We start from the raw sequence: 27,676 nt of genomic DNA on the forward strand, positions 1-27,676 counted from the left end.
ACTGTTTAAATCATCTGCTTTACCACTGGTGTACTCTCTCTCTGAGTATCTATATGCATATATCTACATACTCCAAACGCTTACAGTCTTTTCTGAGCCATCAGAGAGTAGGATACCAGGATATCTAAATGCATGATAACAACCCTCCGTTGCCAATTCTTGGGATTCACTGCCACGCACCCTCACATTCCTCTCTTCCATGCTGAGGTACGTAAAGTGGGTGGCACTCTCTCCAGGTTACAGATGAGGAAACTGAGGCACAGTGTCCTAGGGTACATGGCCCTCCTTCTACACTAAGCCACCCACACCTAAGGTCTCATAAAACACACACACCCACTCTGCAGACTGCTGGATGACAAGACGATGTCTTAACTCTTTTTTTTTTCCCTAAAGAACGTTTCATGTGTCTCTCATTTATTTATATTTGGCCTGACACACAGGATCTTTATTCCCTGACAAAGAATCAAACCCACAGCCCCCTGCAGTGGAAGCACGGAGTCTTAACCACTGGACCACCAGGAAAGTCCCTGCCTTACTTTTTACAAGAAAGTGAGCCAGGCTGCCCCCGCAGCACAACAGAGAGCAGATCAGCACCCAGAGAATCAAGATTCTCTACAGAGCAGAGGGTGGGAATGGTGGGCGGGGGTGAGTAAGGGGCTCCCCACTCCAGGGCCTGTCCTCTGCTTCTTTCTTTTTCTCTCCTTAGGCAGCTGGGATGGAGCACCTCCTCCCTGGAGGGGCAAGGACTGGATCTTCCCTTCATCCTAAAGCCCAGAGGCAGGGGGCCCCATGCAGAGCAGGCTGCATGTGTAACTGATGAATGAATGAATGAGTCAGAGAGCTGAGTTCTGGCTCTGCCATAGGGTGGGCTACTCAACTGCTCTGAAACTCAGTTTATGCTATTGCTCAGTCGCTCAGTCCTGTCTGACTCTTTGCGACCCTATGGACTATATAGCCCGCCAGGCTCCCCTGTCCATGGGATTTCTCAGGCAAGAATACTGGAGCAGGTTGCCATTTCCTACTCCAGGGGATCTTCCCGGCCCTTGGGTTGAGATTCAGTTTGCTCACCTGTAAAATGGGACACCACCAACCACTCCTACAGTGGTTGCAAATTGTTACATTAGATGAGATTCGTGACAGCACCTGTGAGGTGGGTGTTAAGACCCCGGCTCAGAGTTTGCTGAACCAGACAGTGGGGAGAGATGGAAAGCAGAGCTGAACATGCCTAAGCACAAACAACGTGGGGAAGGCACACACACACTTGCATGTGTGCAGACACGGCCTCACGGCTCAGCACCTCTTAAGCTGAGCACTCCCTCTCTTTGAAAGCCCCTCTTCCTTTCAGCTTGAGACCCTCAGCAGCCTGAAAAGCTGGCACCTGGGGCTTCCACTGCAGACACAAATACACTAATGTCTATAACACACCTGACAACACAGCAAAGCCTGGGGCGACGTGGAAAAGAGGAACGGTAAGACAGGGGGGCAGAGCTTTCCAGAAGTGGACACAAATGGTCTGTCTCACTCACATAAGACTCAGAGCTAAAAAGCAATGCACGAAAAGGACAGCTGTGTGATCTTATCAATACTGGGAACTGTTTATGGGAGATCATGTTATCAAGGGCAGAATGCCAGCTGGTACATGCATCCCTGATGGAAGCAGGGAAAATGGTATCCGTGTGTGTGTGTGAGTGTGCATGTGTGTGACTGCATGTATGTGTGTGTGTATGCACACACACGTGTGTGTGTATGTATGTTCAGGCACATTGCAAAGCAGACTGGGAGAGTTGACTGTTCATGAGCTTCTGTTCTCCTGCACAATTTCTTAAGCCATTTGTGTAAAAAGATGAACTGCCACCACTAAGATTTTCTCAGTCTCAACCTCTCAGGCGGTCATGGTCCCAAGTTCTAGAACCCTGGATGTTGAGCCAGGACCACCTGTCCTGCCTGACACAGCCTGGGAAGGGGGGACTCCAGTGCACAGGGCAAACAAACAGAACTTTCCCCGCGGAGATCCTCCTGTGGGCTTCCTGAGGTCTGTCCGAACCACCAGGCTTCCCACCGACCCCTCCCCTGCATCCCAGGGCCCCTGTCGAATTAAAGAAGAGAGAGAGAGTCACTCACCGCCTGAAAGCCAGCCAACACGGCCACTATTCCACTTTTCCTGGAGTGAGCTTTCCACACTTGGGGCGGCTGGAGCCACCGGCAGCCAAACGGCTCCCACCTCTCCGACCTGCTCTCACACCCTCTGCAGCTCTTTACGAGGCTTTCAAGTAAGGCACCGGTTTGTGAGGTTGGTCAGAGAGAGGAGGCTGGCTCCTTGTGCTGGAGGACAGGAGAGGGAGGGGGGGAGGCTGGCACGGAGCACTCAGGATTCACTCTGGATGAAAGCCGGCGGGTTGGCGGAGCGTGCTTCCCTCCCGCCCCACACCACCCCCTCTGCAAGCCAGCCCTGCTCTGCCATCCTTCCGACTTGCTGGCATGCTGATTAAACACACACGTGGATTGCCCAAGCATTGCCCCCCCCAACCCTGGACACCCGTGAAAGACACCCCACCTTGCGGGGAGGCCGAGTAACCCCAGCGGCTGCAACCTCCCATGGGTTCCGGGAGCCAAGCTGAGAATGGGGTGCCGCCACTCACGGGGCTGACCTTTCCCGTGTCACATCAGATTTTCCGTTCGCCAGCAAACCCAAACCAACCCAACCAGCACACGGCCTCCCCACCTCATCGCACGACTCGTAAAGCCATCAGAATTTACAGCAAACCGGCCAGAATCCAGACTCGGCTAATGTCATTAAGAAGCCTGCACAGCGCCCAGATGCCGGCAGGGGCTCGGTGACAGACGCCAGCCTCGCAGCGAAGGGAAAGCAAGATACAGCACAGAACTGCAGGCACAAAAGCCTTCTTCTCATCCCGCCCCACAGGAACCGATCTGATTATCAAAGGGAAACGCGGAGGACTCAGAGGTTAAGGCGGCCTTAGGGGTTAAGGCGGCCTTAGCGAAACAGGGCTTCGGGAGCACAGTTTAAAGAGACCCGACCACAGACCCAGCCCGGGGGGGAGCCCTGCCTCAGGCTGTCTGTTTTTGAACGCAGTCCACCAGAGAGAATGCTGAAAACAAGCACAAAACCAAGGAACCGCCTGACTTTGAGACACATATCTGAGTGTCTAGGCGCCCTGCCATCTCAGCCCCCAAGGTGGGGACCACGATCAGGCTGACTATTATTTCCTCTGATACCTGCACCAAACTTTCAAGCCTCCGTCTGAGTCACTGGCATTCACTTTCTATTTAAAGATCACACAGGGCTTCCTCTTAAGCACTATTCAAACCCGTGGCTTCTAAGAACTGGGTGTTAAATCTGTTTTCTTCAGGCCTCACTTTCCATCAACAGAGATGTTCTCCTTGACAGCAAGGGGTTCTTTTCTTCCCATCATCCACTGCCAGGAGGCAGAGGTAACCAGAGGGGCACGGATCCCAAGACCACCCCTGGGACGGACAGCGGATGGAGTAATCTCACCGATTCCTTTCTGGAGAGCTATGAGAAGCTGTCCTGAATGCCATGGCTGGAAGTGGGGTAGACACAATGGAAAACCTCAACCCGCTGGGCAGCAGTCTTAGGATTCTGTCTGAGCCACACTCTACTGAGGGGTTGTCCCAGACACACAGTGGTACTGCCCGGGACAGCCAGACAGCTAGGACCCTCCCTCTGCCCGGATTAGCCTGACTACACCATCTTCTGGGAAATGCTTGGTTACTGGGACAAAACATTTCCCCCACCGAACTCCGTTTCCAGGTGAGAAACGATTAGATAGAGAAACCTGTACCAAGCCATCGCCACTTGGGAGCCCTGTCCCATCTGGGGTGCACGTGCATGCCCCCACATTCCCTTTCCCTCCCCTTGTGGTCAGACCACAGTCCAGGAAAGCAGACTGTTAATGCTGTGTAGTGATGAGGCTGAAAAATGGAAGAGCAACAGCCAGCCACAGACCCAAGCACCAGGAGTGGGAGCGGGCCACTTAGAGCCGCCCTGGAGGAAAGACCCCACACACGCCCAAACTCTGCTGTGTGCCCTCCAGCTCCGAGTCGGGCCCTGCCTCTCCCTCCCTCTCCCCCTCCATCCCAGCTACTCCAGGGAAAACAAGCAGCCCACGTGACCAGGACAGAGCCTGCCTTGCTAATAAACCCGTCCGAAGGCTCTGACAGTTTTAGCAGAACATTACCTTTCAGGAAGAAAATGTAAGGACCGGGAAGAGGGAAGAGAAAGTGTCAGAGCTGGAAGCCACGTGCCACAGGAGCCGGCCAGGGGCTGGTCCCGCGGCCCCCCAGGTCTGCAGAGGATCCCTGAGCTCCCCATGCTGACGGCCTCAAGGAGCCATCCCCGGCACACAGCCCTGCCGGCAACCCATGCCTGAAGACGGCAGAGCACCTCAGAGACCAGGGACGGATGGATGGATGGACCGCTGGATGGATGGATGGAGGCGCCGTGAGCCTGGCAGGGACGAAGGAGGAAGGGAGGCCAAGAGGAAGGGGTGGGGAGAGAGGAGAGAGAGGGAGGGAAGAGGGAGAATTGATTCTCTCTCCTCCACTGGGACCACTGAGCTAAGTTGCCATGGAGAAAGGGGAGCCGCTGGCAGAGCCCGAGGCGGGCGGAGGAACCTTATGCCGGAGGGAAGGCGTCAGCTCAGAGCCAATCCCCACACTTCTGGTGCGGCCTCCCCCGAACCAAGCCTTCTGGGCCGAGGCGGCCAGGCTGGAAGGGGAACTGGCCCGACTCAGTGGGGCAGACAGCAGCTCTCTGCCCGCTGGGAGGAGATGGGGGTGAGGGGACAGGAAGCTCAGGGCTTCCTTGCCTGGTTCACTGCGCTCCATCACCCCAAGATAAGCTGCGCCCCTCATCTCACGCCCTGCCGCCTGCCTGGCTAAACTCCCTGGGGACTATGGGGCCCAGAGCCCCTTCCACGCCCTGGGTACCACCTGGGGCCCTGGTGTTGGAGGAGGCATTTCTGACCTCCACCTGTTTCCCCATCTCTAAAAATCAGCGTCACCAGACCTTAAGGCACATTTCCCCATGAGTTTCACCCACATTTTCCAACCTCAGGTGGGATGAGGGGACATTCAACCAGGGGAGGACCTCGACACCTGGAGCCTCTTTTGCAGGAAGTGCAAGAAAGATGAAGGCACTCCGAGGTGCCGGGTGGATGTCACTCCCATGTAGACAGCCCTCCTGGTTGGACAAACCTCCAAGGTGGACGACCTTCCAGGGTGGACAACTCTCCTGGGTAGACAGCCCTCGGAGGCTCTGTGGCTCTGCCTCCCTGCCGTCCCCCACCCTGGGCTGCTCCCACTGGCCCCTGCCCGTCCCGCCACTGCTCCAGTCCACGACCCCAGCCCCAGCTCTGGCCTTTGCTGCTGGCTCCACACCACTCACTCCACGCTGTAGAAATGGGGACAGAGAGAGCACCGGGAGGCCTGGGCTGGGGTCTCAGCCTCCCCTCCTGGAGATGACATGACAGAGGCGCATCCAGGCCCATCTCTGGGACTCCACTCCTCACCACAAAAGGACACAACCCCACCATCCTCCCAACTGGAACTCCAGGGCAGTTTGACACCAAGACGGCAGGGGCTAGGGAAGGTGCGTGGATACCAGCTCAGGAACGTTGTGCCCATGGGGGGAACGGAAGCATGTCGGGGGGAACGGAAGCACGTCCCACCTCCCCTCGCTGCCCACGGCCGGGATTGAGGCCCTGGAGAGACTGCAGCCAACGGCAGAGGCCTTGCACCATCTGACACACACACACAGACCTTGGGGTGGCCCCGGCTGGGCTCCGGTCTCTGAAGGCTGCGATCTGGGAAACGTTTTCTCCCCACAATTTTTTTCTCGCTTCCCCCTCATGCTTTATCATGAAAACGTTCACACACACACAGAAAACCTGAACACATTTCCTGATGAACATCCCATACGTGCACCATTGAGATCCTACCATTTCCTCTCTCTCGTGTTTAATGTGGCAAAACACCCATAAAATTTACCATTTTTTAAAAGATTTTTTAAAATGTGGATCATTTTTTAAAGTCTTTATTGAGTTTGTTATAATATCACTTCTGTTTTGGGTTTTTTTGGCTGAGAGGCATGCGGGACCTTGGCAACCCCTACACTGGAAGGGAAGTCCTAGCCACTGGTGGTGGTGGTGGTTTATTTGCTAAACTGTGTCTGACTCTTTGCGACCCCATGGACTGCAGCCCACCTGGCTCCTCTGTCCATGGGATTCTCCAGGCAAGAATCCTGGAGTGGGTTGACATTTCCTTCTTCCCGACCCAGGGACTGAACCCTCATCTTCCGCATTGCGGGCTGATTCTTTACCGTTGAGTCACCAGAAAAGCCCCGTCACCCCTGAACCACCAGGGAAGTCCCATTCTTACTATTTTAAAGCCCACAGGTCAGAGGCATGGAGTGCCACAATCACCTCTCATTCCAGAACATTTTCATCCCCCATCCCCCCACCATGATGGGCACTGACTCCGCATCTCTCCTCCCCGGGCCCCTGGCAACCACCAGTCTGCCCTCGGTCTCTGCGGGTTCACCTGCTCTGGACACTTCAGACCAATAGGATCACACACTCCGTGGCTCTTCGTGTGTGGTCTCTTTCACTCTGCATCGGGCTCTCGAGGTTTGTCCACTTGGTAGCGTGCGTCAGGGCTTCACTCCTCTTTACGGCTGAATCACAGCATCGGAGTCACTGGATATGTGGGTTGCTTCCAGCCTTTGGCTATGGTTCTCTCACTTTTAGAATGAGTTTTTCAGAGCCCCGTGATGTTTCCTGAAGCCCCTCCTATGGGATTTGGTCTCAAAGGGAGGCCCCAAATGGAAATGTCAATCCTTGCTCGGCCTTTGCATTAAAGCATTGCTCCCCGCTGGGTAACGGAGCCTGAGTGGGGGAGCTCCACCTGGCCCTGAGGCAGAGGTGCCAGACGCGTGTGTGGCCAGCGAGTGGCTTTGGGTCACCTCTGTCCCAGGAAGTGGCCCTCTGGGCAGCAGGACCCATGTGCACACCATCCCCACATCCAGGTTCGAGTGCTCTCCTACACTCACTGGCTGCCTGACTAGTGAGTCATTTTCCCTTCTCTGAGCCTCAGCTTCTTCATCTGTAAAATGGGGGCAAACAGTCTCCACCTTGAGGGGGTGCTCTGGAGATGAGACTGGTGTTGTTTCATGGAACTTTCTGGGATGACAGACAAGTTCTACGCCTGGGCCACGGCTAGCCTTGGGGGCTACTGAGCCCCTGGAAGGTGAACAGTGTGACTGGACAACGGAATTTTAAATTCTATTTCACTTTAATTTAAACTTGAAATGAAGGGACTTCCCTGGGGGTTTAGTGGCTAAGACGCTGAGATCCCAATGCAGGCAGCCTGGGTTCAATCCCTGGTCCAGGAACTAGATCCCACATGCCACAATGAAAGATCCGGTGCAGCCAAATAAAAAATGCTTTTAAAAATTAAATTTAAATTAAGAAGTCACATGAGGCTACTGGTGATCGCTCTGGACAGAGCAGCTCTAAGGTCTTAACAGGCTGGGAACACAGGACACACAGTCCAGGCCCAGCACACAGCTCCTCCGTCTTTTCCTCTATCCCTTTCCCTCCCTACTTACCCCAAGGTGTCTGGGCAGTGGAACGAACCTCTGTTTGCAGCCTGGCCCCCCAGGCTCCCTCTAAAAGGACAGAAGGTGGGCAGTCGGGCTCTCAGGGAACACAACAGGCATCAGCTGGGGAGTGGGCACGGTGGACTCCATAATGACGTAGGGCCCTGAACCGCTGACCTCTCCTCCTGCCCACCCTGGCCCCAGACCCCTATTCTAGAACCCCATCTCCTGCCGTTTCCCCCAGCAACTCCTGAGGTCATCCCTGGAATGTCCGGGCAGGAGTTGGAGGATTGGAACAGACCCTCCCGGCACTCCTAAAGTGGCAGCGGGGATCCCCGTGGGGACGGATAGCACTCCTAAAGTGGCAGCGGGGATCCCCGTGGGGACGGACAGGGGGTCCCTGATCTCCGACTGGGCTATCTCGGCTTCTCAGGGACAGCTTCCCACGTGCACGAGGCCATTCTCACAGGCTCGTGCCCTGGCACTGGGGCTGGACTAGAGTCCAGACCAGATTCCAGTTCGACCTTCTCACTCTGCAGATGCTGAAACCCAGACTCAGCCGGAGGAGCACAAGGCAAGGTGGGGGTAGAAGGAAGGGGGCATTGGGACAGAAGTCCAGGCCCCTGACTTCTCCCGGCCTGGCCTGCATGGGCCTCCTGAGAGGCAGGAGACTCTGAGATGGACCAGGGTAGGATGGGGCCCCCAGCACTCCACCCCACGACAGGGCAGGTCAAGGGCCCAGGGGATGGCTGTGCGGCTTCAAAGCCGCACCAAAGCCTGGCCAAGCCACCATCCCACTTCTGTTTCCCGCCCCCCGCCAACCCCACCAGCCCCTATCTGCCCAAGTTGGGGAGCAGTGATGTCTTGGGGGTGGCAGTGGGGACTCCAGGAAAATTTAAACATAACCACAAACAACCATAACTCCACGTGTGCTGTGAGCCCACCAACAGGCATGGGTCACCTAGAGACTGCTGCCGAGGACCAGGGGCCCTGGGCGGCTCACCCTTCACCCTAAGAAACCTCCTCTTAGGTTCCCACATGAACCCCACTTCTCTTAACAGGACAGCCCGGGGGATTTCCTACAAACCTGTGCCCCAAAGTGGCCTGGTCCCCACTCACAGTGAAGACCTGGAGGCCGTGCTCTGCCCGCCTCAGGGAATTTGTCCCTCGGAACCTCTGCCCAGGGCCCCTGCCCTTGCAGTGTCTGCTCTGGGCCCCTCCTCACTAAACCTTTCCTCGACCACCCTTCTTTCTTTCTTTGCCATGCCGAGCCTCATGTGGGATCTTAGTTCCCCGACCAGGGATCGAACCCACACCCCTTGCCCTGGATTGTGGAGTCTGAACCGCTGGACTGCCAGGGAAGTCCTTCCACTTTATTTCAAACTTCACCCCAACCCCAGCACTCACTTGACTTTCCCTTTTATTTCGTAGCTTTGTTCCTTATCTAAAATACTATGTACTTTCCTTTCTTCTTCTTCTGTTATTTTAAAAATTGTAGTAAAATACACACAACATCAAGCTTACCGTCTCATTTTCAAATGTACAGTTCCGTGGCATTAAGTACCTTTGTATGGTTGTGCAACCATCAACCCCATCCATCTCCAGAACTTCTTCATCTTGTAAAACTGAAAGTCTGTCCCCACGGAACACCAACTCCTGGTTCCTGCCCCTGCCCATAGCCCCCGGCACCCACCATTCTACTTTGATCGCTTTAGGCACGTCACAGAAGTGGAATCATACAGTCACTACCCGTTTGTATCTGGCTTATTTTACTCAGCTTTCCTGCTGGCTCGGATGGCTCAGATAAAGCGTCTGCCTGCAATGTGGGACACCCAGGTTCAGTCCCTGGGTCAGGAAGATCCTCTGGAGAAGGAAATGGCAACCCAGTCCGGTACTCTTGCCTGGAAAATTCCATGGACGGAGGAGCCTGGTAGGCCACAGCCTATGGGGTTGCAAAGAGTTGGACACGACTGACCGACTTCCCTTTCTTTCCTTCCTTTATTTTACTCAGAGTAACACATTTTGGGTTCATCCAAGGTGTGATACGTTCTTTTTTAAAAAAAAAAAACTCTCTTTCCCACTGGAATGTGGCCCGAGTAGTAAAGAACCCATTTGCCAATGCAGGAGATGCAAGAGATGGGGGTTCGATCCCTGGGTTGGGAAGATCCCCTGGAGGAGGGCTTGGCCAATCACTCCAGTATTCCTGCCTGGAGAATCCCCATGGACAGAGGAGCCCGGTGGGCTACAGTCCTTGGGGTTGCAGAGAGTTGGACATGACTGAAAGGACTTGATAGACACGCCCACTAGAGTAGAGGCTCCACGGGGGCAAAGATTTTGATTGGGTTGTATCCACTGCAATCTGCCCAGGGCCTAGAAGAGTACCTGGCACCCAGCAGGCAGTGAGCACATTTTTAGAATGAATGAATGAGCGCGTTGAGTGAATGAATGAAGACTCTGTAGTACCCTACCCTACAGGGCTGGGTCTGCCCCTCCCCTCATCGTGAACCAACTCCCACGATGATAGCCCCGCGCCATGGCTTTAGACCCCTGCCCTGGAGTCCCAGGCCTGCTGTTCCAAGGGGTGACCACACGGCACGCACAAAACCGCCTATTTGATGGTGGGCTTTCCCCCTAGATGTGGTGCATCTATGGGAGGATTATAACAGGGACAGACAAGCCCAGCTGTGGACGTGACGATGTGTCCTGGAGCCTCACTCTGGCCTTGAGGGCAGGGAGGAGGGACAGAGTGAGTGGGGATCTGGAATACACAGCGGGGAGGCCTGCACACACGGGGATTCGGGTGACCTGGAGTTTGCTGTGGACCCAGCCCCTGCTCGGAGCACGGTTCACAACTCGGTGGTCCCTCGTCTTCCACCTTCTCCACATCCTGCCTGGCTTCTTACAGCCTTCTCTCTTGAGCACTCGTTTTACGCCTGTTTCGGGGCTAGACGAGCTCACAAAATCAAATGAATGTATAAGGAGGACCACTCCTCACGTGCAGCAAACCTGAAGGGTCACCAGCACTCCAGCCAGGCCAGCTGGCGCTGGGGGATGTGGGGACCTCAGCCTTTGCCAGGCTTGGGTGGGAGGTGTCCACCTCTCGGGCAGTGGCCAGGGGCCCACAGCAAGGCTCAGCACCCAGCCAGACCTCAACCTGTGGGGGTGGAAGATAATCACCCCAAAAGAGCCCAGATCACTCCAGAGAGCTCCTCCCTGCACCAGGAAAACAGACTGAGACAGTGGGAAAACAGCTGTACCTTTAAATTATTTGGCTCGCAGATATGAAAAACATTTGCTTGTTGAAGCTGTTTGCATGTTTGGTTATTTTTAGGGTCAACCGAAGTTGCCTCCCTTGGAACCAGATGAAACCCAGGAGGCACGTAGTCTTCTTTTCCAGATGGGGGTCCCAGACCTGCATCCCTGGGAACTGGGGCTTGAGTGTGACAGCCCTGGGGGTCGAGGACAGCAGGGCCCCCCACCACACAAACACACACACCGGGGGAGCCAGGGCAAGTCTGCCGGGACCTTTAAGGAGATGTTTGCTGCTGACAGCATGGCCGCCCACCTGGGTCCAGAAAGAGGCCCCGTCTCCTGCCGGGAGCAGGCTTTGAAGAGAAAGAAGCTAGAGGCTCTGTCTCCCACCAGGCCTGGCTAATGGGAATATTTTGCTGACATATTTCTAGAACAAACGGCAATTAGAGCAGATTTGCTCTTCCACTCCCCCTCCCCAAAACAGGAATAAATCAGCTCGACCAATTTCCCAGCTAATGATTTCCTCCATTAAATTAAAAAGAAGAAGAAAATGTTTTTTTTTTAAATAGATTACCAGCCCTGTGCTTTCGGAGACCATGTGACCTGTCAGCTCCTCTTAAGCCCTGATACATCAAAGTCCCTTCATTAATTTTTAATAAATAAAGAAGTCATAGTCTAAGAAGCACTCCTCCCCCACCTGCTCCCAGGTGGCCTGGAACACAAGGGTCAGCTCCCAGGTTGGCCATGGGAAGCTGGCTCACTCGGGCCAAATATAATCTGAGAATCAGTGCATGAGATCCATTTCACAGATGGGAAAAATGAGGCTCAGATGAGAAGCACCTAAACATATGGCCCACAGAGGATTCAATGTGGGTTGAGGGCCTTGATTTCAAGGTGTGCCCATTTGTTCTTGTTCAGTCCCTAAATTGTGTTTGACTCTTTGCGACCCCATGGACTGAAGCACGCCAGGCTCCTCTGTCCTCCACTATCTCCCAGGGTTTGCTCAGACTCATGGTAATTGAGTTGACGATGCTATCTAACTACCTCATCCTTTGCTGCCCCCCTTCTCCCTTTGCCTTCAATCTTTCCCAGCATCGGGGTTTTATCCAGTGAGTCAGCTCTTCACATCAAGTGGCCAAAGTACTGGAGCTTCAGTTTCAGCAACAGTCATTCCAGTGAATATTCAGGGTTGATTTCCTCTAGGATTGACTAGTTTGATCCCCTTGTAGTCCAAGGGACTCTGGAGAGTCTTCTCCAGCACCACAATTCAAAAGTATTAATTCTTTGGTGCTCAGCCTTCTTTATAGTCAAATTCTCACCTCCACACATGACTACTAGAGAAATGCAAACAGGTGAAGCCAGGAGCTAAGGAGCCCCAGCCTTCAGGTGTAAGGATGACCTGAGATACTTTACCCGGGATCTGGGCCTCCCTTCCTCTTGTTGCTCTGCAGCTCCTGGGACAGAGGCCTGCAAGCACCCCATATATTTCTAAAAAGTTCACACATACCGCTCCCCACCCCCAACAGCAGGGGCAAACCTTGGAAGCATTGTGCTAAGGGAAAGAAGGCAGACACCACAGGACAAATACTGTATGATTCCACTCGTATGAGGTGCCTCGAGTCAGCAGGTTCTTAGAGACCTAAGGTGGAAAGGTGGGTATGGGGGAGAGGAGGGGGGAGTTAAATGTTTAATGGGAAAGAGCTCTGGAGGTGGTGCTGTTGATGGTGACCCAAGAACTTGAGCGTAATTAATGCCACTGAACTTAAAAATGGATAAAGTGGTCAATCTTATGTGTATTTTGTGCTTAGTCACTCAGTCATATCTGACTCTGTGACCCCATGGACTGTAGCCTGCTAGGCACCTCTGTCCATGGAATTCTCCAGGCAAGAAGACTCCAACTGGGCAGCCGTTCCCTTCTCCAGGGGATCTTCCCAACCCAGGGACTGAACACAGGTCTCCCGCATTGCAGGCAGCTTCTTTACTGTCTGAGCCACCAGGGAGAGTGGACTTGTTTTTTCTTTTAATATCTTTTCATTGTGGTAAAACAAAAGTCCACTCTCCAAAATGCTATTTGAAGACACAGGAAGGGGGACTTCCCTGGTGGCCCAGGGGCTAAGATTCTGTACTCTCAATGCAGGGGGTCCATGTTCAATCCCTGGTCAGGGAACTACATCCCGCATGCTACAATCAAGACCCGACACAGACAAATAAAATTTTTTTTTAAATAAATTTAAAAAAATACAGGAGGGCCTAACAACTCCACAGTGACCAAGTCAGCACCCTCTGTGGCCTGCTGCTAGCCAGACCTCAATTCCTGAAGTACAGCCAGAGAGCTCACAGGCCCTTCCAGTCATGTAGAAATGCCAGAGACCTTCAGAGAAAGGCTCCTTGTGTCAGCCAGCATCACCGAGACAGGATTCTGTGTCCTTGGTGGCCTATCAGAGGCCAGAAGGTAGGCAGAGGCTAAAAAGAGTCAGGAGACACCCTCTCTGAAAGATGCCCAGGGCCTTTGGACACACTGTGCCCTCTGCCAGGAATGCATTTCCCCAGATATACATGACTCAATTCCTAGCTTGCATAGGTTTCTACAGAGAGGTCCTCTCTGGACCATCCTGTAGCCAGATTCAGGGAAGGTTGCAGGGACCAGGCAGGCTGGCCTTGAGCAAGAATGGGAACCCAACAGCCCTAAGCATCCATGGTGGGCTGGCACCAACACACTGTCCCTGGAAGGAGAAGCGGCTCATGTGAGGGCTGTCAGATCCTGGCCCCACCACTACCAGCCAGAGGGCCTTGGCAAGTTCCTTCATCCCTCTAATCCTCGGTTTTCTATTTTATAAAGTGGGGATGGGGACGTCCCTGGTGGTCCAGTGGTTAAGACTCCATGCTGCCAATGCAGGGGGCACAGGTTCGATCCCTGGTGGGGGGGACTAAGATTCCACATGCTGCATGGTGCGGCCAAAAATTTAAAAAAAAAAAAAGTAGGGAGGGACTTAGAGAACAAATTTATGGCTGCTGGGCAGGGTCAGGGGAGGGGAGGAAGGACAGTCAGAGAGTTTGGGATGGACATGCATACACTGCTATATTTAAATGGATAACCAACAAGGACCTACTGTATAGCACAGGGAACTCTGCTCACTGTGATGGGGCAGCCTGGACAGGAGGGGAGTTTGGGGGAGAATGGATACATGTATATGCATGGCTGAGTCCCTTTGCCGTCCACCTGAAACTATCACAACATTGTTCATTGGCTATACCTCAATACAAAATAAAAAGTTCAGGGGAAAAATGGGGAAATGGGGATGAAAACAGACTTCTTTGAGGGCAATGTAAGATGATGTATGTGAGTGTTGGTATAGGGCTGGGACATGGCCAAAGGTTGACAAATGGTAACGATTCTAATTATAAACTCCCAAACATGCAGGCACGTTCTTTCAAACAGGGTCCAGGGGGAATGATCCCAGAAAACTCAAAGAAGGACACATACCTCTAATCACTACCCGGGCTAGCCGGGGGTCAGTGACCCAGAAGGCAGAGGATGGAGCCTGTAGGCTTACCATGCGCTGTATGCGATTTAACTGATTGAATCATTTTGTCCCCATTTTGCAGATGAGGTAACTGGAGCACAGAAGGGTTAGTCACTTACTTGCTCCAGGTCACATAGCCTGGAGGCGATGGAGCCGAAGTCAAACCCTGGTCATGTGGCCCCAGGGCCTGAGCCGGTCCTTACTGTTCCACAGTGCCTCTTTTTTTTTTTAACTTTTTTTTTTCTTACAGTAGGTCCTTATTGGTTATCATTTAAAATATAGCAGTGTGCACATGTCAATCCCAAACTCCCTAACTTTCCCTCTCCCCAACCCTTCCACCCTGGTAACTAACTATAGCTTTCTTCTCTAAATCTGTTTCTGTTTTGTAAATAAGTTCAATTGTATCAAAATTTTTTTAGATTCTGCATATAAGCCATATCATATGGTGTTTGTCTTTCTGACTTCACTTAGTATGATCATCTCTAGGTCCATCATAGTGTATCTTGAGAGAAGTGTGAATGGAGGTAGGGAGGGAGGAAGGAGTGAAGGAAGGAAAGGAGGGGGAGTCCAAAAAAGCAGATGCAGAACCCCAGACAGCTTCTGCAGCTCTGACATCCGGGCTACGTGAGTTTCCAGAAGTTGGAGGGGAAGATCTCAGAACAGGCCCCTTGGGGAAGCCCACAGCACAGCAGGACCCGTCTGGTTCCTCGCAAGGGTCTCCAAGTCCAGGCCCAAGATCTTCGTACTTCATTCCTCACGGCCCGTCTACATGGATCAGCACCCCTGTGTGCAATTAACTCCCTCAGCACTCGGGCTTGGCAGGGGGAGGGGAGGAACAGCTCAGCGCCCAGCTCCGCCTTGCGATGCCTCCCCAGCAGCTCAGAGACCCAGGGGACCCCTGAAAGCCCTAACCCTCTCAGCGGCCAGACACAGAGGGCCCTGCATGCTGGCGGGTGATTCTATGTGCCTGGCCGAAGGGAAAGAGGCTTCCAACTCATTCTTGAAGGTGATTCACTTCCCTCTATGCCAGGGGTCCCCAACCCCGGGGACACAGACCAGTAACGGTCCGCGGCCTGTTAGGAACCAGGCTGCACAGCAGGAGGTGCATGGCGGGCTAAGATTCATCTGTATTTATAGCCGCTCTAGTTATAAGAAAACAAGCTCAGGGCTCCCACTGATTCTGTATTACGGTGAGTTGTATAATTATTTCATTATATATCACAATGTAATACTAATAGGAATAAAAGACATAATAAATGTAATGCACTCAAATCATCCTGCAACCGTTCCCCCATAACCCCACCCCAGTCCATGGAAAAACTGTCTTCCACAAAATTGGTCCCTGGTGCCAAAAAGGTTAGGGACCGTTGCCCTGTGCCACCTTCCATCTTCATTAACAACTCTTTTAGGCTACTGCAATACAGAATTTCTAACTGGTCTCCCTGCTTCTACTCCACAGGGCAGCCAAAGTGAGCATTTTAAAATATAAATGCAAATAGGAATATGTCATGCCTGTACCTCAACACCCTCCCCAGCTCCTCTCACACTTAGGACTTTTTCTTTGTTGTTCTGAGAGGCATGCAAGATCTTAGTTTCCCTACCAGGGATTGAACCCTCACCCCCTGCAGTGGAAGTGCAGAGCCTTAACCATTGGATGGCCAGGGAAGTCCCAAGTCCAAAGTCTATCACGGCCTACAAGTCCTCCAAGATCACATCCCTGACTCTGCCACCTCCTACCACCTTCCTCTTGTACTCAGACTTGCCGAGCACACCTCTGCCTCAGGGCCTTTGCACCTACTGTTCCCTCTCTCTCAGATATTACAGGACTGGCTTTCCAAGTTTGTTTAGGTTTTAACAGGGAGGTCCTCACACTGTCTCAAACCTCCTACCACCTCACCCTCTCTCTCTAGGCTAGTCCCTTGCTCATTTTCCTTCCTGGCATTTAGTATCACCTGTGTGTTAGGAAGAGATTTCATCTAGTTCACTGCTGACTTTCCAGTGCTTAGAACAATGCCTGGTACATGAGCAGTGTCCCAAAACTCTGTTGGATTTATTTTTTGGCCACACTGCGAGGCTTTGGGGATCTTAGTTTCCTGATCAGGCCCCTGCAGGGAAAGCACCAAGTCCAAACACTGAACTGCCAGGAAATGTCCCTGTCTATGGCTTCAAACTTGAGGATGGTTGGTGGAAGTCGGGAAGCTTCTGGGGATGGCTGATGTCCTGTTGATCAATCTGCATGGTCAGTCTGTACAAAGTTATCAGCAGGACACTTAATGTCTATACACTTTTTGTAGCATTGTTACACTTCTATAAAAAGTTTAAAAAAACTTTGTAAAAAGCTCCATTGAATGAATGAATTATGGATAACTAAACAATGAAAGATGTACAACAAAGCTCTTTAAAAGCATGTATAAGCCATTATCTTGTAATAACGGATAATGGAGTATAGTCTGCCAAAATACTGACTCACTATGAATCTAATATAATACTGTAAGTCAACTATACGTCAATAAGAATAAATAAATCAATAAATCAATAAATAAAAGCACAGATAGATTCAACAAGACCCCTAGTACCTACTGAGCAGATCAAACTAAGTGGAACACACAGTTCTCTCACCATGAACCACATAAAGTCATCTTGCTTTTTATGGAGAATGAGAAGGGAAGGGACAGGTCCTTCAGGACTCGGCAGCCACAAGAACTTAGTGAGGCATTGTTTAGGAGACATCTATGGCCCCTCTATGCAAATCTGGAGAAGTTCAAAGTTGTAAAACTCCAACCCCGCTGGGCACTAGAGATCAAGCTGTTGGCCCCAAATGCACTCTTGCAGCTGGCCAGGGGACATCAGTCTGTCGGGGTGCCAACAACAACGACATCCCTGGCAGAGGCTGTAAGTGCCTCTTCCCACAAGCCAGATGGGCACCGTCAGAGGAGACGGACTGTGCCCGGCCTGGCTGCCTAGCCTTTACCCTCCCTGCCTTCTTCCGTGGCCTCCCGCCCGCCCTGCCTGCTTCCCAAGGGGGCCTTCCCACTCACTGCCAGCCCAGAACCCTCTCCTGGGGAGACCACCCAGCTGCCTCCAGCTCCCTTCTGGGTTCCAGGACTGACTCTTTGCAGACTGATCCCCCTAGAAAAGGGAACAGGTTTTTGTCTCGGGTGGTCTGTAAAGCTGGGCTGATGGAAGAGAAAGATGAAGAGAAAACACGAATTTTCCTCCCATACTCAGAAAAGACGTGGAACACCTATACCTCACTCTCAGTAAAACAACTCGTGCAGGGACTCCCCTGGTGATCCAGGGGTTAAGAATCTGCCTCGCACGCAGATTCTTTTCTATCTCCACTTTACAGGCATTTCTATCTCACTTTACAGATGGACAAAAGGAAGCTCTGAGAAGATAATTGCTTCAAGTCCCACCAGGAGTTACAGACCCAGCCAGCACTCTATCCTGCCCATCTAGCTCCCAGTGACCACAAACTGAGCAGATAGGCCTCCAAAAGGAGTCAAAAGTCAGGCCAGCAACACCCAGCCAAGTTACCGCATCTCTTGGCATTTCCTCATCTGTAAGAAGAAGGTTCGTATCAGCGCTGACACTGGGAATGTGGCAAAAATGAGATAAGATAACATGAGAGGAGTATCCAGCACAGGGCCTGGTTCAGGGCACACACCCACTAAACGTCAGCAGCTGTTCACGTTCAGCAGCATGTTCATTAATTTCATGAACGTTAGACCTTGAGGTTCCTGCAGGCCCACCTGCCTGCTTCAAGTTGGAAGCTAGGTAGTGAGGATGTGGCTGGAGCACCCAGGGTAAGCAGAGGAGTTAGGCTGCTCATGCGGTCACCCGCTCACTGGCAGGCCCCTGCTGACTTTGCAGAAACAGCAAGGAGTGTTTCCTCTCTCCGAGGTGCCTGGCTTCACAGCAGGATCAACATCCCGCAGCCTCTTCCTTAGGAGACAGGTTTTCAGAAGCCCCCAAGTTGCTATGTGGCAGCCTCGTGGGTCACATGACTTATGGCTGCTCCTACGCTCCCAGCTACAAGAGCTGCCCTCTGTCTTCCAGTAAAACCCGAGAGAGGCTGATCAATGTTCTCCTGCTTCGTTCCTACCACCACAGACAGGGGGTTAGGGAGGGAAAGTAACAGTATTAGCGGCTCAGTCTTGTCCATCTCTTTGTGACCCCATGGACTGGAGCCCCCCAGGTTCCTCTGCCCATGGGATTCTCCAGGGAAGAATACTGGAGCGGGTTGCCATTCCCTTCTCCAGGGGAATTTTCCTGACCCAGGGATCAAACCTGGGCCTCCGGCATTGCAGGCAGATTCTTTACTGTCTGAGCCACCAGTGAAGCCACTGGTTGGGGGGCGGGGGCGGGGGGGCACAGGAAGGGGAGTTATTAAATCCATCCATCTAACTTCTCTATGATAGGTCAGTGGTTCCTGATGCTAGCGATTCTTTATTGTGTGGTGGGGGTCGTGGGGGGAGGGTGGCTGGGGGTGGGCCAGGGGTGGAGGAGACAGAAGACAGCAGAACTATGTGTCTAAGACCTGAATGCAAAACACACGTGAGGGTCAGCTTGGCTGATGCTTTTTAAGACGCTGACATTGTAATGCCCTGGCCAGCCACCCTCTGATTCAGATACCTTCCTCCCACCATCCAGAGCCTATGGGAACCTGCCTGACAAACCCAGAAAGCCACCTCCCCACACTGTGCTAGAGACCCCATCTATAACGAGCCTGCAGTTCCTATGAAGATCAGCTCTTGTCTCTGGGCCACCTCATCACCTAAAGAAGGTGGCATCTTGGAGAGTAAGAGCCACCTCAGTCTACTTGCAAGCTTGGAGGCCCTCCTACCCCAACGAGTCCTCTTTCATCACCCCGCCTTGCAGGACTGATGCCGGGGCTCATATTAAATGAAGCGGGCAAAGCCTCCTGTGGATGCCTGACTTCCAGAGCCAGTCAACGCAGGAGCTATTTTGCCTCCTGGCCCTCCTGTTTGATTCTGGAACTTGAGGGGTCCTTGCAAGTAAGACAGCTCAGCAGAGAAACCCCTCACCCAGTGTTCTACACTGACAGTCTGAGGTGGGTGAGGCCTCAAGTGAAGGCTGCAGAATCTTTTTTAAAAATGTTTTTTTTTGTCTGTATTTATATGGCTGTGCCAGGTCTTAGTTGCGGCATGTGAACTCTTAATTGTAGCATGTGAGGTCTAGTTCCATGACCGGGGATCGGACCCAGGCCCCCTGTATTGGATGCTCAAAGTCTTAACCACTGGACCACCAGGGAAGTCTCTGGAGGCTTCAGAATCTTCCCCGTGACCCTGACTGCAGCCTCCGTCCGCACCCAAGAACCAGGGGTGGCTCGGGTGTGGCCTCCGGAGAGCTGAGAAGTGCGGTTCCTTTGAACAGAAGACTCTACGCCCCAGAAGGCAGCGCCACAGGCAGCTGTAAACAGGATTACTAGTCACTCTGTTTGAGAAGAGACCATCAGAGCAAGATTAAACTAACGTAAGTGCCCTCTTCTAATCCCTGGGTTGGACTCAATCAGGCCGTTCTCATCTGAGTCCCTTTGGATCTGCCGTGAGGCTCCTGGAGGCCTTAGATGTCAGTCTCAAAGCGGGGCCTTGGGACACACGCGGCTTGAGATTCCAGCCTTGGAACAAGGCCTCTGTCTGCCGAGGCCTGGCGCTCTCCTCGTCTGTCCATCTCACGCAAAGAGAAAAGAAAGAATGGCAGGAAACCCCAAATGGACGGTCTCCTTCTGGGCCCCCTCACAACTCTCCGTTCTCCCACTCAAAGGGCCTCTCAGAGAAAGAATGTCCTCGCCCCACTCCCGGGAGCCCCTCTTGGAAGCTGTCTTGCCTGCTGCTTGCATCCTCTGCAACTGTCCCCTGACCCTCTCAGGAGCTCGGAGCTGTGTTTGAGATGGAAAAAATGTCACTCTTTAAAAATGCACTCATCAACCAACGAGAGAACAAAATGTCGCCAATGACACACGCGGTCCAGCCACGGGAAGGAATGAAGCGCCGGCACAGGCTACAACATGAATCAACTTGAAGACGGCACGCTGGGCGGAGGCGGCCTGGTACAAAAGGCCACAGGCTGTCGGTTTCCATTTGTACGGAATGTCCAGAGGAGGCAAAATCCAGAGAGATGGAAAGCAGACTAGCGGCTGCCAGGGGCTGGGGGTTAAGGAAGTGATGGGATAGAGGGAATGTCAAGGGGTTCATTTTTGGAGGGATGAAAATGTTGTCAAACTGCGATGGCTGAAAAACTCCAAGAATCTACTAAAAACCACTGAACTGTACACTTTAAAAGAGTGAATTGTATAGGGTGTGAATTATAATCTGAAAAGGCTTTTATGGAAAAAAAAAACCCACAGAGAGACTTCCCTGGAGGTGCAGAGGTTCAGACTCTGGGCTTCCACTGCAGGAGGCACGGGTTCGATCCCTGGCCAGGGATCCCTGCACACCACACGTTGTTGTGGGTCAGTTGTTAAGTTGCGTCCAATCTTTGCAACCCCCTGGACCGAGCACACCAGGCTTCTCTAGCCATGGGATTTCCCAGGGAAGAATAGTAGAGTGGGTTGCCACTTCCTTCTCCAAGGGATCTTCCTGACCCAGGGATCAAACCCAGGTCTCTTGCATTAGAGGCAGATTCTTTACCATCTGAGCTACCAGGGAAGCCCTATAAGCCAGCAAATGTAAGTAAATGTCCTGAGTTCTGTGAATTTCCAGAAAATCATCGAACCTGAAGTGGGGGAGGGTGGGAACCCCTATTTGTAGCCAAGTCAGAAGTAGGTAACCTGGGACCCACTATTTATGATTGGCATCTGAAGTGGGGGTGGGGGGAAGCAATCTTGTGGGACTGAGACCTTAACCCAAAAGGTCTTCACTAACCCTGGGAAGTTAATGTCAGAATTGAATTGACTGTAAGGACACTCAGATGTTGCCCATAGATAATTGGAAAATTGCTTGGTGTGGAAAACCCACACATTTGGTGTCGGAAGTGTTGAACAGAGAAATGGTTTTGCTTTATTTCCTATCCGAGAAACGAGGACTTGGACTTGTATGACCTTCAGGAGGCTCCTGATTCTGACCTTCTCAATCCGTGAAGGCTAGGACTTCGGGACAGTGTCAGACTTTTGACTCACACAGTTCTTAACAAAGACCACAGCATTCCCCCAAGGCAAGATCAAAGCTGCACAATCTCCCCTTTCGCCTATTTATCAATCGACACCAGCAGAATCATAAATATATGATGATGTATTTATGTACAAATCATAAATACATTTATAAATACATAAATACAAGACTAGACCAACTTCTGGGTTCTGTGGTTTACTGGAGAAACCATGTTTATCTTTCCATCACATGGCACTTTCTAAATCACTGCTTTTTCAGGGCGCTGGAACTCAGCACAGAGTCAGCACTGGGGTGAGGAGGGGAACGTGGCAGGCGGGAGTGTGGGTACTGAGAGTCACAAATCAACATCCTCTTACAACTGGCTGATTTGGGGTCGGAACCTGGAGAGGGAAGCCAGGGTCACCGGCTAAGCCTCCAGGGAAGCAGTTATCTCGGCTCCAGACCCAGGCTACTGGCAGCGGCCACACTTTCTGGACAAAGTCACCCCTCCAGTGATGAGGGCACCTGAGCAAGTCAGAACCAACGGATGGCTCCCAGCACAGCCCCATCGTCTTTAGAAACCCGACTTTCTCAGGCACGCACCCACATGTGTACATCCTGGATTTCACAGGTTCCATTAAAAGCAACAACAACAAAAAAATCTTTCAGGTACTCAACAGTGCAAGACATCATGATGCTGCCATCAGCTTGCCCTCCTCCCCCCGCCTCCGACCTGTCATTCCCATGGAGTCAGATGAAGCCTTTCCTAATACTTCAGAGCGTGAGAGGACTGAACCCCTCAACACTCTCCCTCAGCTTTCAAGCCAGCATCCATGCTCCTTAACCAGCGCAGAAGACCGGCCCCCACCCCCGCTGGCCTGGCTCCCTCCCGGGGCTCAGCCTGCGCGCCCAGCCAGACCCCGCAGCTGGGTGCGGGGTCTGGCTGGGGTGCCTGCTCCTGCCCTTGCACCTTTGCATAAGAAGGCCCTCTATCCCCTCCCAGGTTGGGTGAACTTGGCGTTCCGAGAAGTCCAGCCCAAGTGTGGCTGCCCTTCCTCCACGGGCTCCGTGCCCCAGAAGCAGGCCCCCCACCCCATTCCCTCAGGCTCATAACATGGGCACCACAACTGCCCGCTGACTCCAGTCCCTTCTGGTGGCCAACGAGCTGCTGAGAGTGGGGACGACACCCGATTCATCCCTTGGGGCCGAATGACAGCCCCACACACATGCCGCCCTCTCGAGACGCCGACGTGGCCCTGTGGCTCCCTTTGTCCTCGAAGCCCTGAAGCAGCTGCAATGACAGTGGGGCAAAGGTGCAGATCCCTCATCCACAGGACAGGCAGGGCTGTCCACTCCCCCTCTGCAGGGGCGAGGTTCACAGAGTTAATAACCGTCCTATCCTTGCTCTGGGCCTGAGCGCATGGGCCCCTGAATGCAGGGGGTCTTTGTTCACTGAGGCTGCAGAGGGGACCGGGCTCGTGGGAACCACTGCCCATGACTGTCACTGCATAGTAAGGATACTTTGCTCACGGGGCCATCCCAGGATTCTCGCCAGCTCACCGACTCCTATCCTTTTCCGTGAAAAGTGTCTCCCAGGTGCGGGTCCTGGTCCTTGCTCAGCGCCAGCCCAGGTACCTGCTGCTGCCTAGGAGGGGGCGGTCAGAGCTGCGGAGGAGGCAGGTGGAGAAAGGTGGGCCCGAGGAGGGGGTGAGGGGTGAGGAGCCAGGGACCACTGGACTCCTGCCCCCTGCAACTCTAGCCTCGACGGAGCAGGGGGTCACTAGGCGGCCGGCTTTGGGTGAGCACTGAGGACTGGGAAACCAGAAGATAAACAAACCTGGGATCTTTTCAGGAGGAGGCAGCCAGGAGGAAGCAGAAGAAGGAGACAGACGGCAGCTTGAGAAAGCAGAGCAGGCACCCCGCAGGCCCGAGTCCAGAACCACCCAGAACCTGTCCTTGTCTACTGGCCGCGCTTGCAACAGGACCGGGCCTGGGGAAGCCAGGGGGCTGGAGATGCTGGCCGGGGGCTGCCATTTTGGGCACAACACGTGACTGTCCCAGGACTCTTGCTTGGGGTTGGGGGGGCTGGTCCCCTTTATCAGCTCCTAGCAAAGCTAAGGGAGAACTACCTCTGGCAGCCCCGCCCAGCCATGCAAGGTTCCCACAGACCAGTTCCTCCCTCCTCTCCTCCCACGGACCTTCCCTCCTGCCGCCCTCCTGCCGCCCGGCCCCCCCAGGCACAAGTGTGCTTTGCGAGGGAGCCGGCGAGGAGATCTGTCTTTCCGCACGGCACAGCGTGGCTGGGGAGGTGTTCCAGCAGACTTATTTATAGCCAAGCACCCCGTCCGCACGCTCTCCAGCGCTGCCTGCCTCGCTTGCCTGCCTGCCACTGGGGCTTTTCAATCCGTGTCTATATTTATCCCGAAGCCGTGGGGATAATGGCAAGGCCAGAAATAGCCTTGAAGACATTCACGTGAAGATGACGGACAGGTCTCCAGCTCCCGGCTGACCTCACCCCCCACCCCCCCCCACCACCCCACATCTGCCGCTTGGCAGTGGGTAACGGGGAACAGCTGGAAGGGACCGGGGAGGCGGCCGAAGCCAGATGGGAACAACATAATCCCTCTCTCCCCGCTGGCCGTGGTCCTCTGTAGTGACGTGGCGGGACAAGTCCAAAATGATACATCACAGCTGCCAGGCTGCAGGGAGACCAAAGGTGACACGGTCTCTTGATGGACGTCAGCATGTTAATCAGCTCAGAGACAGGACGGAGAGTCAGAGCTGGTACATACGCACAAAAAGCAGGTCACCCGTGCACCAAGAATGCAGGGAGATGCCCCCCGACTGGCCCCTTGCACCTGGATGCAGGTGCAGGGCTCGCTGTGGAAGTGTGTGCATGGTCTCCTGTTGACCTGGCCTCTTCCCACCTCCTGGAAGGAAGGACGACTCAAAGACAACCTGGCTGGTCAGGGAAGAAGCTGAGATGTTAGGGGAACCGGTGGGTGGCTCCTGCTCCCCCAGCTTCAGCGTCCTGGAAGGAGTACGCTCCCTCTGGGGTGGGGGACAGACATCAATAGAGGGCGGCTCAGGGACTTCTCTGGTGGTCCAGTGGTTAAGATCTGAGCTTCCACTGCAGGGGGCACAGGTTGGATCCCTTGTTGGGGAACTGGTCGAGACCCCGCACGCTGCCTGGTGCAGCCAAAAATAAATAAATAAAATAAAAAGAGAGAAAGAAAGGCACAGAGTGCAGCAGGAGCCAAGAGAAGCAGCTGACTACTTGATGGGAATGATTTCATGAAAAGGGGGCATTTCGGTTGGGCTTTGAAGGATACACAGGAGTTTACCAGGGGAGAAAGGGGAAAGGCATGAGCCAGTGCCTCTAGTACTCAAAGTGTGTGGTATGTCTGGGACATGGGGGAAGTCCCAGGTGTCAGAAGTGGTGAGTCAAGGGTGGTGACATGGACCCAATCACAGATCTGAAGGGCTTTTAAGCACATGGGATTCAGGAGGCTCACTCACATCCTCGTAGCTGTGACTGTGCCCTGGGGTGTCCTCTGACCTGTCACTGCTCCCAACAGGGAGGAGCTTTCTGACCTCATGCTGCCCGGGTTCCTATGACAGGACCTCTGGGCAGATCCCCAACACCTGAATCTCTAGCCACCCTGGTCCTGACTTACATCAGACTCCCCATCCACCCATACCTCCCACGAGCCCCAGTCCATCCTTGGTCTCTCCAGGGGAGCCCAGGCTGCAGGAGCAACTCCCCACAAGCAGGGGAAGAACCCCCAGTTGTGAAGTGACCACAGACTGTCCCACATAGTTTCCATTTAATCCAGGCCACTGGGCCAGGTAGAGTCAACCTGTCCATTTCACAGACGATGACATGAAGCCTTTGGGAAGTTGAACCCCTTAGTCTTCTCAGGACCACATTGTAGTTGGTGACCGAGCTGGGTTTATAATGAGGTTGGTCTCAACTCTGTAGATAGGGCTTCTCAGCTGCTTTCTTCCTTCCCTGCTAGGAGGTCCTTGATGTGTGTGTCAGCTGGACTTTTACAGGGTCCAGCCCCTTCCCAGGCTAATCTCCATCTCACCACCCTGGACCCTGCACTTCTGCCACCTGGGATTTCCCCCACCCCACCATCCAAAATACCTCAAATCACACTTTGAGTACTAAAGGCATCGGCTCACGCTATTCCCTGTGCCTTCCCCACTTTGCTCCTGTCCAACTCCTATGCATCCTTCAAAACCCAATTGAAATGCCCCCCTTTCTATGAAATCTTCCCCATCAGGCAGTTGGCTGCTGCCTTCTCTGGTCTGGCTGCACTCTGTGCCTCCCTCTACTGATGCACTATTTGCTCTGATTTGTGTCTGATCCCAGATGGCAAACTCTCCTCTCTCCCTGTGACCCACTGCCTGTCACAGTAAAACATCTGCCAGGTGAGAGAGTGACCAATGCCCTCCTCACCCTCACCCAGAGCTGTCATTTTTTCCCACCTCCCCCCAGCTGTTCTCCTAAAGACTGGACTCCCTCCAGCAATCGAGGCGAACGATAAGCCCGGGTGCTCTCTGACTCTTCCTCCCCATCCGGGCAGCATGCCGGCCGCCAGGCTCTCCCAGTGCTTGGAGAACACCCAGTGCTGCCAGGTTGATGAGCTGCTGCTCTGCCAGGGCACCAACAGCAGGGCCACCCCCGGCGAGGGAGCAGGCCCCTCCCTGTGCCTAGGGGCTGGCGAGGCCCTGGGGACTCTGGGCCACATCTACAGCGCGGAGACACGTTCCATCACTGGGCTGACTCTCTGCGGGGCTCTTGCCAGGGCTGCCACCTCCTTCCCAGAGGCTGACCTCAGAGCAGGAGCTGGGCTGCAGAGAACAGGGGCCGCTTCCTGGCGTTGGGTCTAGGCTCTCCAGCACTGCTGGGTCTGAGTGACCCAAACCGCTCCCAATTCTGGAGGCCTGGCTCCAAATACTCCCTGTGTTCCTGGGTCTAAGGTCAAAGTGCCTTTTGGAGTTGAAGCCACCCCTAACCTCACAGATCCCTGTCAGACCCTCCAAGTGAAGGGAGCTCCCAGGGTGCAAGACAGTGACAGTCTAGGGGGCTTTCCTAGGGGTGATCAGAAGAATCAAAAGCACCAAAACATGGGGTACCCCCGAAAGCAAATTCTGCATCCTTTTTTTTTTTTTTCTGCATCCTTTAAAATAGTGGTTCCCAGCCTTTTTGGCACCAGGGACTGATTTCATGGAAGACAATGTTTCCATGGACCGGGGCTGGGGGAAGGGGATGATTTAAGTGCATTACATTTACTGTGCACTTTATTTCTGTTATGATTACATCAGTACCACCTCAGATCATCAGGCATTAGATCTAGGAGGTTGGGGACCCAGGCTGTAAAATATCATGGATGGGGTACCTACTATGTGCCTAGGGCCTGCAGTCCGGAGGGGGGGCAGAAATACTTATAACAGCAAAAACTAGATACAGCCCCCACCAAGCACTTTATAGACATTCTCATTTAATCCCCATGACAACCTGTAGTGAGCACTAATCTTGTCCCCGTTTTATAGACAAGGAAACTGAGGCTGAGAAAGGTGAAGGTACCTGTCTGTCCCAAGTCCCCCAGCCAGGTTCTAAACCCAGGCAGCTTGGCTCTGGACCCTGCAGTAAGCACCACACTAGACAATTCCGCACGGCCATCATTATAAAACAGCACGCACTGAAAAATGGGACAGTCGCCTTGGAAAAGTCTGGCAGATCCTCAAAATGTTAAACATGAGGGTTTTTCCATAACTCAGCAATTCCCCTCCTAGGGAGGTACTCAGGGGAAACAAAATGTAGGTCCACACAAAAACATACACACGGGGGATTTCCCTGGTGGTCCAGCAGCTAAGACTCCTCATTCCCAAAGCTGGGGGCCTGGGCTAGATCCTGGGTCGGGGATCTAGCTCCCGCATGCTGCAACTAAGAGTTCATTTACTGAAACGAAAGATCTCACATGTAGCAGCTAAGACCCAGTGAGGCCAAATAAATAAAAATAAATATTACAAAAATACACGCATGAAATATTTTTTAAAATGTGTATATGAATGTTCAGAGCAGCCTTATTCACAGTAATCCAAGAGTGGGGGGAATTCCCTGGTAGTCCAGCAGTTAA

General features: G+C 53.2%; 1 protein-coding gene across 9 annotated transcripts in view; it reads right to left on the reverse strand.

Annotated features, from left to right (window-relative positions):
• The window catches only part of PITPNM2 (phosphatidylinositol transfer protein membrane associated 2), a 157,245-nt gene that overhangs the window by 82,762 nt on the left and 46,807 nt on the right, over positions 1-27,676 (reverse strand). Inside the window, exon 1 of one of the 9 annotated variants that reach the window (XM_043901980.1) lies at positions 23,365-23,967. The exons of 6 other annotated variants lie outside the window; for them this stretch is intronic. The gene's annotated coding sequence lies outside the window, so the exon portion shown is untranslated. Of the gene's footprint in view, positions 1-2,121; positions 2,669-23,364; positions 23,968-27,676 lie in introns of those variants that run through there. 2 more of the 9 variants (XM_043901978.1, XM_043901982.1) reach the window with 2 other exon arrangements.

This window comes from Cervus elaphus, chromosome 5 (genome assembly GCF_910594005.1).
Source record: "Cervus elaphus chromosome 5, mCerEla1.1, whole genome shotgun sequence".
NCBI classification, from domain to species: domain Eukaryota; kingdom Metazoa; phylum Chordata; class Mammalia; order Artiodactyla; family Cervidae; genus Cervus; species Cervus elaphus.